General features: G+C 37.4%; 1 protein-coding gene and 1 pseudogene across 3 annotated transcripts in view; both read left to right on the top strand.

Moving 5' to 3' along the window:
• Window positions 1-16,340, top strand: part of KCTD16 (potassium channel tetramerization domain containing 16) — a 317,761-nt gene that overhangs the window by 255,313 nt on the left and 46,108 nt on the right. The gene's annotated exons all lie outside the window — the stretch shown is intronic.
• On the top strand, window positions 811-13,625 carry LOC111523281 (annotated as a pseudogene).

The following is a 16,340-nucleotide window of genomic DNA, read 5'->3' as shown; positions in this document are numbered from 1 at the left end:
ACCTTTAATTCTTATGTGGTTTTGTCAGGGTGTTCCAGGAACCATGTTTGCCTGAGTGAATGACTTAAATCAAATTGTCATTTTACAAGGATTACCTTATCTTTAAACTTGAGGGCAAGTCATTCTTTATGTACTCTGTGAATAATAAGCAATATTGTTTTCAAGCCCTACTGCTACATTGTTGGGATATAGCATGGGAAGTAACTCCAGGAAACTAAAGCCAAAAGGTGGTGTCCTCCAGCGGGAGATATGCTCCCAGGGTGCCTGTGAAGTTGAAGAAACACACCAGTGAGATGAGTGCAGTGGAAAATTGAGTTGTCAACAGTCAAGGTTGGGAAGAAAGTATTTGAGAAGAGCAGATGCTGTTCCTTAATAATTGTTTTGGGTGTTCTTAAGCTAAACACAATGTATTTCTCTTCTTTTCTCCAACTTTTGTTTTTTAACATCAGTTGACAAGAATAATATTTCTTACTTTCCTAAACTGTCTTTTCAGGATTGTGTATTCTGCTGCTTCCTACCTGCTGATACCTTGCATGAACATATCTGTAGCAGGTGGCAGTAAAAAGAGCTACTCCCAAAGGAGAAAGCAATAAAGAAGACAGGGGTTGGGCAGGCAGGAAGGTGAAATCTAAGGAAACGGAGATGAGAAAAGTGGAATAGATAGATTTTGAAGAAAAGTCCCTGAGTAAATCTTCATCAAGCACTGATTTGGGACAAAGCATTATGAATGTATTTGTCAGTATTTTTCAGTTGGAAGTGTCAAAAATCCATCTTAGGCAAGCTTAAGCAAAAGATTGGGTGGATACTGGCATGACTTGCAGAATAAACAAGGCAGCTGAGTTCCCTATGGCTGCTTTTTCCTCTGTAAGTTGCATTAGTTTTCTCTAGCTACAGGAAGTACTTCCCTGAGCAGCAGAGAACATGACCTCAGGTAGTTCAGGTACTGAACTAACACCATTTTATTTGAGTGACCCAAGATGTAGAATTTTCTCTGAGACCTCAATTTAATGTATCTTGGGAAAAACTCTGGACCAGGTTGGATCACATACCTCCCTTTAACCAATCATGCAGCACAGGGAAATGGTAGGCTATGATTGCCAAGGTCTGAGTCATACACGCATTCTTGGCTAGGGATGCACTAACATGATTGACCATTACCATGAGGGCCAAATGTTTAGAGTCAGAAAGAAGCTATTCCTCAAGAAAAGAAACTATTACTAGAAAAGTTGGTATTATGAGTGAGGAGTGATACTGGGTGAACTCTCCCTGAGCAACAACTGAACTAAAATAAGGAATACAAAAGTGAACAAGGCAGACAGGGATATACAGTCCCCTCAAGGAACTTACATCCTGTCAGGGAACTCAGACATGTTCATAAATACCTTTATATCTAAAGACCAAAGTAAAAGATGAAAAAAAACTGAAAAGAAGGAAAGGAGGAGAAATAGAAAAGGAAAAAGAAGAAAATGGGCTGAGCAGAGAGCAGATAGGCCTAGCTTTTTATAGGATAACAAAAGTCTGAGCCTACAAGATGACTGGAATTATAGTCATGGGAAAAGAACAGGTGGTACAATATGAATGTGCAAGCTAGATGAATCTATATGATATCTTCAGGGGCATTGTACCTGTGTAAGCCCTTGTGTGGTCATTTTTTTTCTTAACCAAGCAAATCGACGTCAGAGACCTCATTTTCCCTTTTAACTTGGCAAGCATACTTATCTTCCACTAACTAATGAGTTTTGTTTTATATTATGCAGACAAAATCCATTATTTTTTAAAAATAAAAAATATGAGAAATTTGAAAAGGGAATTGCTGTCAAATCAAGATGGCAGAGAACAGGAGGATAGAATGATAAGGAAAGGAGTGAGTAAAGTTCAGGTGGTGTGAGGGAAGAGGAGTTCTCTGTGCTTGTGACTTTGCCTGTGGCAGATGCATTTTAGTAGGAGTCAAAAGTGTTGGCCTCTGGGCCAGGCTCTGACACCAACTTGCTATGTGGCCTCAGGCAAGTCAATTCACCTCTCTGGACCTCAAATTCTTCATTGCTAAAATGAGAGAGATTGAGTTAAATTAGGAATGGCAAATTGTTTTGCCACATGTGCCAATTCTGATCAGTTAGCAGTGAGAAGGGTTCTATCTGGATTCAGTGGGAAAGACTTCAAGCAATGAGACAGGTAATATGTTAAGCTATCATCTGTCTTAGTGCTTTAGTGGGAATTGGCTTTCCAGGATTTTTCCATGTGACAGATGAGGCATTTTTTATCCCCCTGGGAAAGAGTGTGAGGATACTGATCCAGCCTCCCATCTCTCCAACCAAACAGAATGTCTCTCAGTTTTCACTGGCAACATCCCTGGAATGAGTTTTCTGCACAGTGCTGTCCTAGTCTTTCATTTTATAGTGCTGTGCAACTATGTTTAAGGCATAGGCCTCCTTGAGAATCTAATAATAGCCACAGACCCTTATACTAAATAACATGAATGTTCCATATTTTGCATACAGTTTCAGGGGTCCCACAGTCCTCCTGAAGACCAAACGTGTAGCCCCAAGAAAGCTCTCCATGATCATCAATTCCAAATTAAGGAACCTTGAGATTTAATGCAATGGTACTTTATTAGAGTGCTAAAATACGGCCAATTATAAATTGAAAAATTAGAAAAAAAAAACTCATTGCATATTTAAATGAAGTTGCCTCTGTCAAAACTAACTAGCAGGTAATAGCCTACCTGCATATCCATTTAACATGTTTAGCCCATTCAGTAAAAGAAAATCAGGAATTGTTTTTCTTTTTTAAATAACTGATTGTATGTTTTACTTCAGTATGATAATAATTGTGTTAAATAGTAAATTGAGCAAGATGAAGAGACTTGCTTTAGCTTCTTCACAAATGCCATGAGGTACTTGAATGACTGACTTAAAGTCATGATAGCTGTAATGCTTTTCATAGTCTAGTATGTAGTTAAATAATTCACCAGTGCATAGCTTTCTAATGGAATCAAGTTTAGCTCTTTAACTCAGTTGATCTTAATAGATGAGTGGCCCTTAAATCTTAGAGTGCATACAAATTGCCTGGAGTGTGTTTAAATGCAGATTGCCAGGTCCACATCACAAAATTTTTGATCCCTGAGTCTGTGAGAGGAGCCAAGAACTCTGCATTATTAAAGACTTCTTCTAGTGATTCTGATGCAGGTGGTTCCAGCAACATAGTTTAAGAAATATTGCACTAGAGGGTTGGCAGTGGGAGACAAAGATCGTATTTTACTTGTTTTTATTCCGACACAATACTATGTACAAAATAGAAAATACATGCACTCAATAACTTGAATTATTTGTACATTAGTGAATCATGGAAAAATTGCCTGGGCTTATAAACATTTTGAAGAGTATTGCATACCATAATATAAAAAGTAATGGAAAATGTTAACACCAAACCGTGTGTCTTAGGAATCACAACTAAATTTCCTCTATGATGTTTTTTCAATATGTAAATCATTTTAAGCACTCATTTTCTAATACAATGAAAAGAGCTATGCATACTCTATAATTCAGTAAAAATGAAGTAGATGATGTGGTACTTTCTTTTTCCACTATTCTAATGCACCTTGCAAACAGATGCTGTTTGGCAATATGTACATTTAGGTCCTCTTCATGCCATTTCATTGGGGTTTGACTTACTCTGATTTTCATTTAAAAATGAAACTAGGCCGGGCGCGGTGGCTCACGCTTGTAATCCCAGCACTTTGGGAGGCCGAGGCGGGCGGATCACAAGGTCAGGAGATCGAGACCATCCTGGCTAACACGGTGAAACCCCGTCTCTACTAAAAATACAAAAAAATTAGCCGGGCGCGGTGGCGGGCGCCTGTAGTCCCAGCTACTTGGGAGGCTGAGGCAGGAGAATGGCGTGAACCCGGGAGGCGGAGCTTGCAGTGAGCCAAGATCGCGCCACTGCACTCCAACCAGGGGGACAGAGCGAGACTCCGTCTCAAAATAAATAAATAAATAAAACCATTATTATCTTTTTTCCTTTTTAAGCTGAGTAGGATACTCTTCAAATTAATCACTAGAAGGAAGGTAAATGGGATTACCAGTGTTTAGCTCCTTTTATGTGCTAGGAACATTAATAAGTGCTTGCAGACATTGTGCCAAGTAAGCCAATTATTATGCCCATTTTACAGATGAAGAAACAGATTCAGAGAAGTAAATTTCTCAATGTCATCTAGCTAGTAGCCAGTAGAACTGGAAACTGTCTTTTGTAACATTTTTATTTTTTATTTTTTCAGAACCTAAAAATAGGTTTATTGAGACATAATTCACATGTCATAGAATATACATAAAATGTGTATACCAAAAGAAAGTCAATGACTTTTAGCATATTCACATAATTGTGCAGCCATCATCATAGTCAGTTTTATTTTTTATTTTTTTATTATTTTATTTTTTAAAATTATACTTTAAGTTCTAGCGTACATGTGCACAATGTGCAGGTTTGTTACATATGTATGCATGTGCCATGGGTGTGCTGCACCCATTAACTTGTCATTTACATTAGGTATATCTCCTAATGCTATTCCTCCCCGCTACCCCCACCCCACGACAGGCCCCAGTGTGTGATATTCCCGTTCCTGTGTCCTAGTGTTCTCATTGTTCAATTCCCACCTATGAGTGAGAACACGCAGTGTTTGGTTTTATATCCTTGCGATAGTTTGCTGAGAATGATGGTTTACAGCTTCATCCATGTCCCTACAAAGGACTCAAACTCATTCTTTTTATGGCTGCATAGTATTCCATGGTGTATATGTGCCACATTTTCTTAATCCAGTCTGTCACTGATGGACATTTGAGTTGGTTCCAAGTCTTTGCTATTGTGAATACTGCTGCAATAAACATACGTGTGCATGTGTCTTTATAGCAGCATGATTTATAATCCTTTGGGTATATACCCAGTAATGGGATGGCTGGGTCAAATGGTATTTCTAGTTCTAGACCCTTGGAGAATCACCACACTGTCTTCCACAATAGTTGAACTAGTTTACAGTCCCACCAACAGTGTAAAAGTGTTTCTATTTCTCCACATCCTCTCCAGCACCTGTTGTTTCCTGACTTCTTAATGATAACCATTCTGACTGATGTGAGATGGTGTCTCATTGTGGTTTTGATTTGCATTTCTCTGATGGCCATTGATGATGAGCATTTTTTCATGTGTCTGTTGGCTGCATAAATGTCTTCTTTTGAGAAGTGTCTGTTCATATCCTTCACCCACTTTTTGATGGGGTTGTTTGTTGTCTTTCTTGTTTGTTTGAGTTCTTTGTAGATTCTGGATATTAACCCTTTGTCAGATGAGTAGATTGCAAAAATTTTCTCCCATTCTGTAGGTTGCCTGTTCACTCTGATGGTAGTTTCTTTTGCTGTACAGAAGCTCTTTAGTTTAATCAGATCCCATTTGTCAATTTTGGCTTTTGTTGCCATTGCTTTTGGTGTTTTGGACATGGACTCCTTGCCCTTGCCTATGTCTTGAATGGTATTGCCTAGGTTTTCTTCTAGGGTCTTTATGGTTTTAGGTCTAACATTTAAGTCTTTAATCCATCTTGAGTTAATTTTTGCATAAGGTGTAAGGAAGGGATCCAGTTTTAGCTTTCAACATATGACTAGCCAGTTTTCCCAGCACCATTTATTAAATAGGGAATCCTTTCCCCATTTCTTGTTTTTGTCAGGTTTGTCAAAGATCAGATGGTTGTAGATGTGTGGTATTATTTCTGAGGGCTCTGTTCTGTTCCATTGGTCTGTATCTCTGTTTTGGTACCAGTACCATGCTGTGTTGGTTACTGTAGCCTTGTAGTATAGTTTGAAGTCAGGTAGCGTGATGTCTCCAGCTTTTTTCTTTTGTCTTAGGATTGTCTTGGCAATGCAGGCTCTTTTTTGGTTCCATGTGAAGTTTAAAGTAGTTTTTTCCAATTCTGTGAAGAAAGTCATTGGTAGCTTGATGGGATGGTATTGAATCTATAAATTACCTTGGGCAATATGGCCATTTTCACATTATTGATTTTTCCTATCCATGAGCATGGAATGTTCTTCCATTTGCTTGTGTCCTCTTTTATTTCATTGAGCAGTGGTTTGTAGCTCTCCTTGAAGATGCCCTTCACATCCCTTGTAAGTTGGATTCCTAGGTATTTTATTCTTTTTGAAGCAATTGTGAATGGGGTTCACTCATGATTTGGCCGTTTGTCTGTTATTGGTGTATAAGAATGCTTGTGATTTTTGCACATTGATTTTGTATCCTGAGACTTTGTTGAAGTTGCTTATCAGCTTAAGGAGATTTTGGGCTGAGACGATGGGGTTTTCTAAACATACAATCTTGTCATCTGCAAACAGGGACAATTTGACTTCCTCTTTTCCTAATCAAATACCTTTCTTTCTCCTGCCCGATTGCCCTGGCCAGTACTTCCAACACTGTGTTGAATAGGAGAGGTGGGAGAGGGCATCCCTGTCTTGTGCCAGTTTTCAAAGGGAATGCTTCCAGTTTTTGCCCATTCAGTATGCTATTGCCTGTGGGTTTGTCATAAATAGCTTTTATTATTTTGAGATACATCCCATCAATACCTAATGTATTGAGAGTTTTTAGCATAAAGGGCTGTTGAATTTTGTCAAAGGACTGTAAAATTTTTAATAAACTTTTTTGAGCACACATATGTTATCAGGACTTGTTGAAATGATATCTTTGAAAAACTCTTTATATAGCGGTGACCATAACATGGCAGTGGTACACCTGGGCATGACAGAATGGCTTATGTTGGATCAGATTCATATTCCAGTGGCAAAGACAAAAATATAACATCACTAAATGTGTGTGTGTGTGTATATATCAGGGAAAAACAGAGGACTCATAAAACTATTCAGTTTACCCAAACAAATTGGTTTCCTCTGCTAATGTAATTTTATTATTTCTTCTGTGAATCCCAAATTTTCTTCAATTGCCCTAGACATTATTTTTTTTTACAGCTTTTTATGTTTGTTTTATGTACCAGCTACCTATATATGTATATATGTATGCATAGACATATACATATTTTTAATCTTTTAATAAACATTTTTAATTTTTAATACACATATATTTAATCTTCACAGTTGACATAGGAGGTAGACATCAGTGCCATAATTATTTCCATTTTACTCATGGGATAACAGATTAGTGGAGAGATTAAATGATTTATTCAATACCAAACAATATGAAGTGGCAGAACCGAGTCTGTACCTAAGTCTGTGGGACTTTGAAAGACTACTCTTCTATCTTCTTACCTGTCACAGTAGGCATCACAAACTGAAATACCTACAGAAGCCAGACTAGTAAGTGTAGGTCAGGAGTAAAAATATATATAAATAAATTACTTGGCTTTTTTGGCCACACTTCTGTTTTCTAGCTTTGGATAGGGACCTGAGAACAGAGAACTCTTTCTCTGTTATTAGAAAATAACTGGTCTAGTGCAGTGATAAACTGCAACTGATGGTCATCCCTGGTGTCATGAGGCAATATGGAGTGGCACAGACTGTAGTGAATGGGACTTAGAGGCCCAGCCGTTACTCCCCTTAAGATAACTGCTACATGACTCCATGGCAGTTCAGAAGCACTGGATTTTCTGATTTTTTCAAGAAAAATTGTAATTCTAGATTTTTGTATAACATCTGATTTTTAAAAAATGACTAATTTTTAAAAATTTAGGCAAAATGCTTACCAAGCAAAACATGTATGCAGGCCAAATGAAGTTTCTCAACCATTTGTTTTTGACCTCTGGCATTATCACCTATTTGAAGTTTAAACATAAATAGAAAACCAGCATGTGGTGTCACATTCACCTTCACTGGCTTCCCAAGTAGACTGTGATAAGGTCCTCCTACTTCAGCTTTACCTATATCTTCTTGTTCCTTCTTACATAGCTGGTAGAGTTAATGTGTCCACAATAATGATGATGTTTGAAGTCCTTAAAGCCTTGTTTTTCTGCTCTAAATACTACATCATACTCTTTTGCTTGTGAAAAACAACGTGGTGGTATACATCATTTTGTTATTGTTATAGTCACTGCCGTCAGGGTTTTCCGATAATTCATTCTGTGAGGCAGCTGCCCCTGTGTATTATATTATCAGTCACTGACTATGCTGGCCCAGAAAGATCTTGAGAAGTGGTTCTTGCCACACACCAACTTCACCGGCAGACAGAGCCCTCAGCTCTACTAATCTGCGAAATTGTTTCCCACTTTCGAGCACACTGAAAGCTAATTGCTTTCTTCAATGAAACAAAACGATCCACTGAGCCAGTCTGAGCTGGGAGATTACTCACCTGTTACAGTCAGCTTATCTCTGGGGTTGTTAAATGTTTACTGTTCGGACGTAATTAACCTTAAAGACTGAGCAGACCATGTAGGAAACTTTACCTTTCTGGGTGGTTTTTGTCTCTTATTTTAGAATTGGAAGTCTACTCCCAAGCTAGGAAATGATTTATCTTTACTAGATATTAGAGGTAGTCACATGCTTTTAGTTGATGAATTAATAGCTAAATTGATTATATTTCACAGAGGGACATAATAATATTCATAGACATCATAATATTCAGTATGAGGATCCTGAATAAGGGAGGGGTGTGTAATTCATGGGATACTACTCCCATGTAGATTCCAGCAATCGTTTTAAAAGGCCAGAGGGAGGGAAAATTAGGCTCCATTGGTTCTGTACTTCATCTCATTTATTAATACTTACCATGTTTTTCAATCAGTTTTCATGTAATGTTATACATTATACACTTTTGGTATGATACAAAGGAATTGATTGTAACTGGACAAACCTAATGATGTTTTAAAACAATGATCCAAAGCCTACTCCTTCATTCTGGTTAAGTGATTAGAATATTGGCCTAATCAGTATCTAAAATATGTCATATACAGCTGGATCATAGAGGTGGTTATTATCGCTGAATAGGTCATGTGAAACACTTTTCTTTCCTGTAGCACAAATACAACTGTGACATTGTGGGAGACAACGGAGCCAAGGAACCACTCGTCTTAATATGAATGCTTATTTCCTAATAATGAAGGCTGCTAGATGGTGGAAATATCTCTCTGTGGAAGTAAGAGGAGCTGAGTTCTTTCTGTCGCTTCAAAGTGGAAGAGGGAGGCATATAAGGAAGGGAGCTAGAAGATGTGCTGTGAAGTTTCCAAGGGGAAGTGGCCAGAGGCCAATGTAAATAACCCATGGGTCCATGGTTTTTATTGGTGTCTTAAAAAAGTTTTTGTGATCCTTTTTAGCTTCATAAAAAGTTACAGTTCATTCAAGAAAAATATAAAACAAAGTGGATTATATTTTAAAAGCCCTGATAGCCCCCTTACCCACTCCATTTTATTGAATAGCTATGACCTTAGCTAAGGTGTTTTACCTTTCTTTAAATTGCTTCATTTGTTTATCTATAAATCAAAGATAACAGTAGTATCACTCATAGATTTGCTGTGAGATCTAAATAAGCTTGTGATAGCAATGTCTTTCCAGATCACTGTGTATCTGTTGGTTTAATCTATCTACTATATTATTCAGCCACTCAGTTTTCCCCACACCAGTTTATCATGAATATCACTTCACGTTTTTGAATATAGAACTACCTCATTCTTTTAAAGTATGTTTTATATTTCAAAATATGAACATACTGTAAGTATCAGTATAAGTATAGTACAACTGATACTATAAGTATCAGTCTCCTTTTAAGGAATATTGTCTTAATTCCATTATTAGATATTACAAACAAAATTCTGCAACAAATATTCTTTCACATATACTATTCTATATTACTGGAAATGGGATTGCTAGGACAAAGGACCTATATATTTAAAATGTTGATAAATATTACCAATTGTCTTTCAAAGAAGTTGGGGTTATTTACACTGCTTCTAATAGCATCAGATAATTTCCTTCTCTTTGTGCTTTTGCCATCCTTGGCAGAGATGATTTTGTTTTGTGGTGGTGGTTGTTTATGTGTGTGCTTCTTCACTGTGTGTGTGTGCTTTACTGTGTGGCTGTGTGCCTGTGTGTGTGTGTAGTTTTATTCTGATGCCATTCTCCAAGAATTCTGTAACTGTTATGTTGTCTCTTCTGTTCTACATTCAGTACTTCAGCATTTCTCTGCTCTTTTACTAGCCTAGAGTCCATCTCTCTAGCATTTTCTGGTACACTGCTTTCAGCCATCCACACACCAAAGGGGCAAAGAACAGCTGTACTTGTAGGAGCATATTTATAGAGCCACTCTTTCTAGCTCCCCGTGGGAACCACTTTAGCTTTAACTAGGTGACCTGTTGTGCAGATGTGACTGCAAGGTGGAAGCTGTCCAAGTCTCAATTCTTTTCTTCCTCTCTGTGGGGCTAAAGCTAAATCCTGTGGGACTTAATAAATGTTTACACTTTCGGGCAGGCAGACCTGGCATAGTGGCAGATGGGATTGACTTCTAACTACTTGTTATGATTAATATGATCTGGTGCCCTAAATACCTCTTTCATGGCTCTGTAACAGTGTTAAGCATGTTCTCCTTAGGATTTAATTTTTAGGGATCATGATGTAAAACACTATCCACTTTATTTTAACCCTTTGACCTCATTTTGTAAGGCTATTGTTCATGGCTTGGAGGATTGGCATCATGGAAAGAAAAAGGATTCTGGGGTCAGGAGACCTAGATTCTAGTCCAGAATAGCAGGTAGTCGGAGACTACCTACTAGGCCTGTGTCCACATTCCAGTTTTGCCAACTACTTCCTAGAAAATATATTGGGAAAAGTGTTTAACATTTTTTTTTTTTTTTTTTGAGACAGAGTCTCGCTCTTGTCACCCAGGCTGGGGCGCAATGGCGCTATCTTGGCTCACTGCAACCTCCACCTCCCGGGTTCAAGCAATTCTTCTGCCTCAGACCCCTGAGTAGCTGGGATTACAGGAGCATGCCACCATGCCCAGCTAATTTTTGTGTTTTTAGTAGAGCCAGGGTTTCACCATGTTGGTCAGGTTGGTCTTGAACTCCTGACCTCGTGATCCTCCCACCTCAGCCTCCCACAGTGCTGGGATTATAGGTGTGAGCTACCAGGCCCGGCCGAAGCAAAAGTGTTTCACTTTTTAAGGATTAAGTTTCTTTTTGTGTAAAATGACTATAATAATATGTACTACTGGTATTAATCAACATTCTTGGCTGTTGATAATGAAAATGGACTCTGGAAGTTTTAAGCAAAAAGAACGTTATTGAAAGGACATCAGGACTTCACAGAAAACCAGGAAACTGTAGATTCAGTTTTGGAAGACAGGCAGGAATTCAGGTCCTCAAGAGGCTAGGCCACAGGTATAATCTGACTCAGGTGTCCCGTCTGCTGTCCTCCATGATGAATAAATTCTCATATATCTTTTGTATTTGCAGCATCTCCCTCAGGTGTGAATTTCTGGGAGTAATCAACTCACCAAGCCTGAGTTAAGTATCCAAGCTGCCAGAGAACAGGGAGAAGGAGTAAATGTCTCATTTGGCCTCTACAGTGGGAAACATGTTGCTGCCTTCAGCAAGACCATAGAGCAAGACTAATGGATGGGTTAATAGTGTGGATTCAGGATCCAAAAGCCCTAGGTTCAAGTCCCAGTCCCATGTCTTAATTCATTTGTTCTTCACAGATAAATGAGGATTAAGATATTTACCTTATTAGGGTCACTCTGAGGATTGAATGAGTCAATATTTGTCAAGTTTTCAAAATAGTATCTGATATATACTCACTAGATATTATCTCTTAATATTATTAATTTCCCCAGATAGAAAGGAGTTAATACTGAATAGCCAAACACAAAACAAACACAAAACCTAACAAACAAACCAATATCAACATTTATAGGTAGTAACTATTCAATATCTAGCCATTGTTTTTCCTATTTTTTTTTATATGAATTCCAGCTCTGAAACTAACTTACTTTCATTAGGATAGATCATTATTATTTTATTTACCTATAAAATGAGAAGGTGGACCACACGACTTTTAACGTACTTGTCAATTCTGGGATACTATCAGTAGGACTCAAGAGAAGGCAGACTTTGCTGGGAAAAGATAGGGAATGGCTTAGATCTTTGCTGCTCATTACAATAGCCGCATATGGCTACTGGACGCCTGAAATGCAGCTATTCTAAATTGAGATGTTTCAAGTTTAAACTGTTAGTAGATTTCAAAGACTTAGAAATGTACTTTACATTACAAAAGAGATGTAAGGTAATAATTTTTTAAAATATTGATTATGTGTAAAATGATTTTATGTATATTAGGTTAAATACAATATATTAGTAAAATAATTTTATGCACTTATTTTTACTTTTTTAATGTAGCTACTAGAAAACTTAAAATTAGATGTGTGGCTCACATTATATTTCTATTAGCCAGCACTAGACTATGTATGTGAGTAAGTCTGGAAACAGTACAATGTTTCTTGATCCTGCATTAGTCAAGATATTTTCATTTTTAATTGACAGAAATCTTATTCAATCTGCTTTTAAAGGAAAAATTGGAATATAATGACTCACATAGCTGAAAAGCACAGGAATAGACTGTCTTCAGGCTTGCCTGAATCCAGAAACTATATCAATGTCATTAACACTCTGTATGAGCATATGTGTGGACTCTGTGCATCTGTCTCCACTCTGTTTTCTGCTGTGTGGGTATCACTCCTAGACAAGTCTATTTCATAGTAGCCACAGTAATAAACCTAGAGCTTTGAGAGGAGATGGGCTCATCCACTCAGTTCCAACAAACCTAGCTTGGGTCATGTTCAGTACCTGCATCAATCACTGTGGTGGGTGCAGGATGCTCTGTATCTGTTGAAAACATAGGCTGGGTCACTGGCCTCCCCAGCTCTCCTTAGAGCACAGGTGGGGACAGCCACTTGAAGACTATGTACTGAGAGTGGATTGCTAAGGAAAGTATGTTTTCTATTACCAGAACAAGGAAGAATGACTACTGGACAGGAAAAATCAATAGTCAAAGGTTGTCAGGGGTGAGAGAAAGGATGTACTTATCCTGTGTTTTTCGACTCATGTTGATCTGAGCCAAAAAACCTGTAAGTCACCATCTTCTACCTCTTCTTCACTCAACTCATTCGGTTAGTCACCAAATTCTATTAATTTGCCTCTTAGGCAGTTTCATATATATATTCCTAACTTCCTTTGTGTCTTGCACATGTTCCTTTCTGGTTCTAATTTCTTTTTTTTTTTTTCTGGTTCTAATCTCATCTTGCTGAAATTCAAAATCTCTTCTCCACATTACTTCCAGGGTAATTATTTATTTAATTCATTTAAAAATATTTGGTGCTGCTGGGAGTTGCTTGGATGTTGGTGGTGTGGGGCTGAAAGCTTGCAGAAGCAGTGATCACATCGCACAAATAAATTTACTATTTGAAGAAATACAATGATGAGGGAATTGAGTATTGGCATGCCATGTTGCCCAAGGACATAGCCAAGCCGGTCCCTAAAACCCACTTGATGTCTGAATCCTGGCATTCAGCAGAGTCGGGGATGAGTCCATTATATGATCCATGAACCAGAATCTCACATCTTACTATTCCAGTGCCCACTACCCAAGAAGTCAAATAAATGAAGTCGGCGAGCCACTTTCCAGCCTCGAGCTTTACACAGCTGTCCTTGCTTCCTAACGTCTTTCTGATAACATTATTATGTTGCCTTCTAGTTTCTCACTTTGATATTTAAAAGATGTTCAACATGCTTTTTGAATGTGCTGGTAACTGTTTTGCTTCTTGAGTAGAGCCGCCACCACCACAACCCAGACAGATGAGTAATCTGTGGACCACAGCCACAGCTGAGTGTGACCCCAGAAGCCACGTTGTGCTCTGTATCCAGAACACACTTGGTAGATGGAGGAAGTATCTGAGATTAAGATCATGGCTATTACGGGGATCATGTAAACTTGCTGTTTTTGTTTTTTCCTGCCGGGTGTTGTAATAATGGTGACTTATGGATTTATGTTTCAATATATTGGAAACTTTCCATATTATTCAAGAAATCTGTTCATGTTAAAAGCCTTGATTAAAGAGAAAGTTTTCATAATCTAAAAAAAACAAAAAAACAAACAAAAAAAAACCAAAAACGTATTTTAAAAAGCCCACCAACAACAGACACAGAAAATGTCACAAAGCAAAATGCATTACTTAATGAATTATTCTAAGGCAAACATCTTGTAACCTAACCATGACCAGGTCAGAAAATAGAACTCAGACATTCTGGAAGCCCCTTCTGTGTACCACATTTCAAACACAATCCCTTTGTCCACCACACCAACTTTTATACTAAACATTTCCTTGACAGTTTTATACTTATCCCTCATCATTTTGTCTTAAAATGTATCTGTTGAAAACACAGGCTGTTTGAACTATGGAGTTTCTTACAGTTTGGATGTGGCTAATTGCAAATGCATGGTACAATTCACTATGTGCCATTGTCCTCTGTATTTTCTGCAGAAAATAGAAGTGGAATTGCTGTGTCATATGGTAACTCTATGTTTAACTTTTTGATGAGCTGAAAAACTATTTTCCAAATTGCCAGCACCACTTTACATTTCACCTCCCATGCCTAAGAGTTCCAATTTCTTCACATCCTCATTAGTATTTATTATTATATGACTTTTTGATAGTCTAGCCATTCTAGTAGGTGTGAAGTAATATTTCATTGTGGCATGGTTCAGCAGCTCACACCGGTAATTCCAGCACTTTGCAAGGGCAAGGCAGGAGGATTCCTTGAGGCCAGGAGTTCAAGACCAGCCTGGGCAATATAATGAGGCCCTATCTCTACTGAAACCAAAAAATCTCACTGTGGTTTTGATTTGCATTTCTTTAATGATGAATAATGTTGAGTATTTTTTGACGTGTTTATTGACTATCTGCAGATCTTTGGATCTATTCAGATCCTCTGTTCATTTTTAATTGTGTTATTTATGTTTTTTATAGAATTGTGAGTTCTTTATATATTCTGGATATAAATCCCTTATCAGATGTATGATATGTGAATATTTTCTCGAGTTCCATTGGTTTTCTTTTTCATTTTCTCAGTGATATCATTTGCAGCACAAAGTTGCTAATTTTGATGCATTGTATCTATTTTCTTATTCTGTTGCTTGTGCTTTTAGTGCCATATCTAAGAAACCATTGGCTAACCCAAGGACAAAAGGATTTACTTTTGTTTTCTTCTAAGAGTTGTTATTTTTAGCTCTTACATTTAGGTCTGTGATTTATTTTAAGTTACTTTTTGTTTATGATATGAGGTCAGAATCCAACTTCATTCTTATGTGTGTGGATATCTAGTTCCAGCACAATCTGTCGAAAATACTATTCTTTTCTTATTGAGTTATCTTGGTACTCTTACTAAGAATCAGTGACTATAGATACAAGGTTTTACTTCTGAATTATCAGTCATATTTTATTTATTTATATGTCTATCCTTATGTAGTACCACATTGTCTTGATTATAGTAGTAGCTTTGTAGTAAATTTTGAAATCAGGTTGTATGAGTTCTCCAAATTTGTTTTTTTTTTTTTAATTTCTTTTAGCAATTTTGTATCCCTTCATTTCTATATAAATGTTAAGATCATCTTGTCAATTTCTGCAAAAGAAAAAAAATTCTGGGATTTTTGTTGGAGACTGCACTGAATCTGTAGATTGACTTGCAGAATACTATCATTTTAAAAGTGTTGTCATCCATTCATGAACATTTCAATATTTAAAAAAATTTAATATTTTTAATTTCTTTCAACAATACTTTGTAGTTTTTAGTATATAAGACTTGCACACCTTTTGTTAAATTTAAATTTGTATGTTCAAATTTGTTAAATTTTCCTGATGGATTGATCATTACAAAATACCCCTCTTCATTGCTAGTAGTATTTGTTTTTGTTGCTGCCCTTGGATCAAAGTAGCTTATTAGTCTTCCAGTATTTTGTCAGAAGTAGTGTTTAAGCCCTTTTTGCTAGCAAGGTTTCAGCTTCTGTTGATGTGTCTGAGTGAAGCTGTGGACATGCTTTGATTCTGTCCTAAGTCTTTTCTCTGACTGCTTCTGAGTGGATGTTTCCTAGCACATGCCACAGCCTTGTGACTACCAGACGCCACAGCCTTGTGACTAGCAGAGTTGACTGTGATATCAGGAAGGCTCTTCTTGGCTCTCATTTTTTTTCTTTCTTTCCTTTTCTTTTCTCTTCTCTTTTTTCTTTTCTTTTCCTTTCCTTTCCTTTCTTCCCCTTCCCCTTCCCCTTCTCCTTCCTTCCTTCCTTCCTTCCTTCCTTCCTTCCTTCCTTCCTTCCTTCCTT

This window comes from Piliocolobus tephrosceles, chromosome 4, assembly GCF_002776525.5.
Source record: "Piliocolobus tephrosceles isolate RC106 chromosome 4, ASM277652v3, whole genome shotgun sequence".
NCBI lineage: Eukaryota > Metazoa > Chordata > Mammalia > Primates > Cercopithecidae > Piliocolobus > Piliocolobus tephrosceles.
Note: the sequence above shows the minus strand (reverse complement) of the source record. Positions and strands in the feature narration are given on the sequence as shown.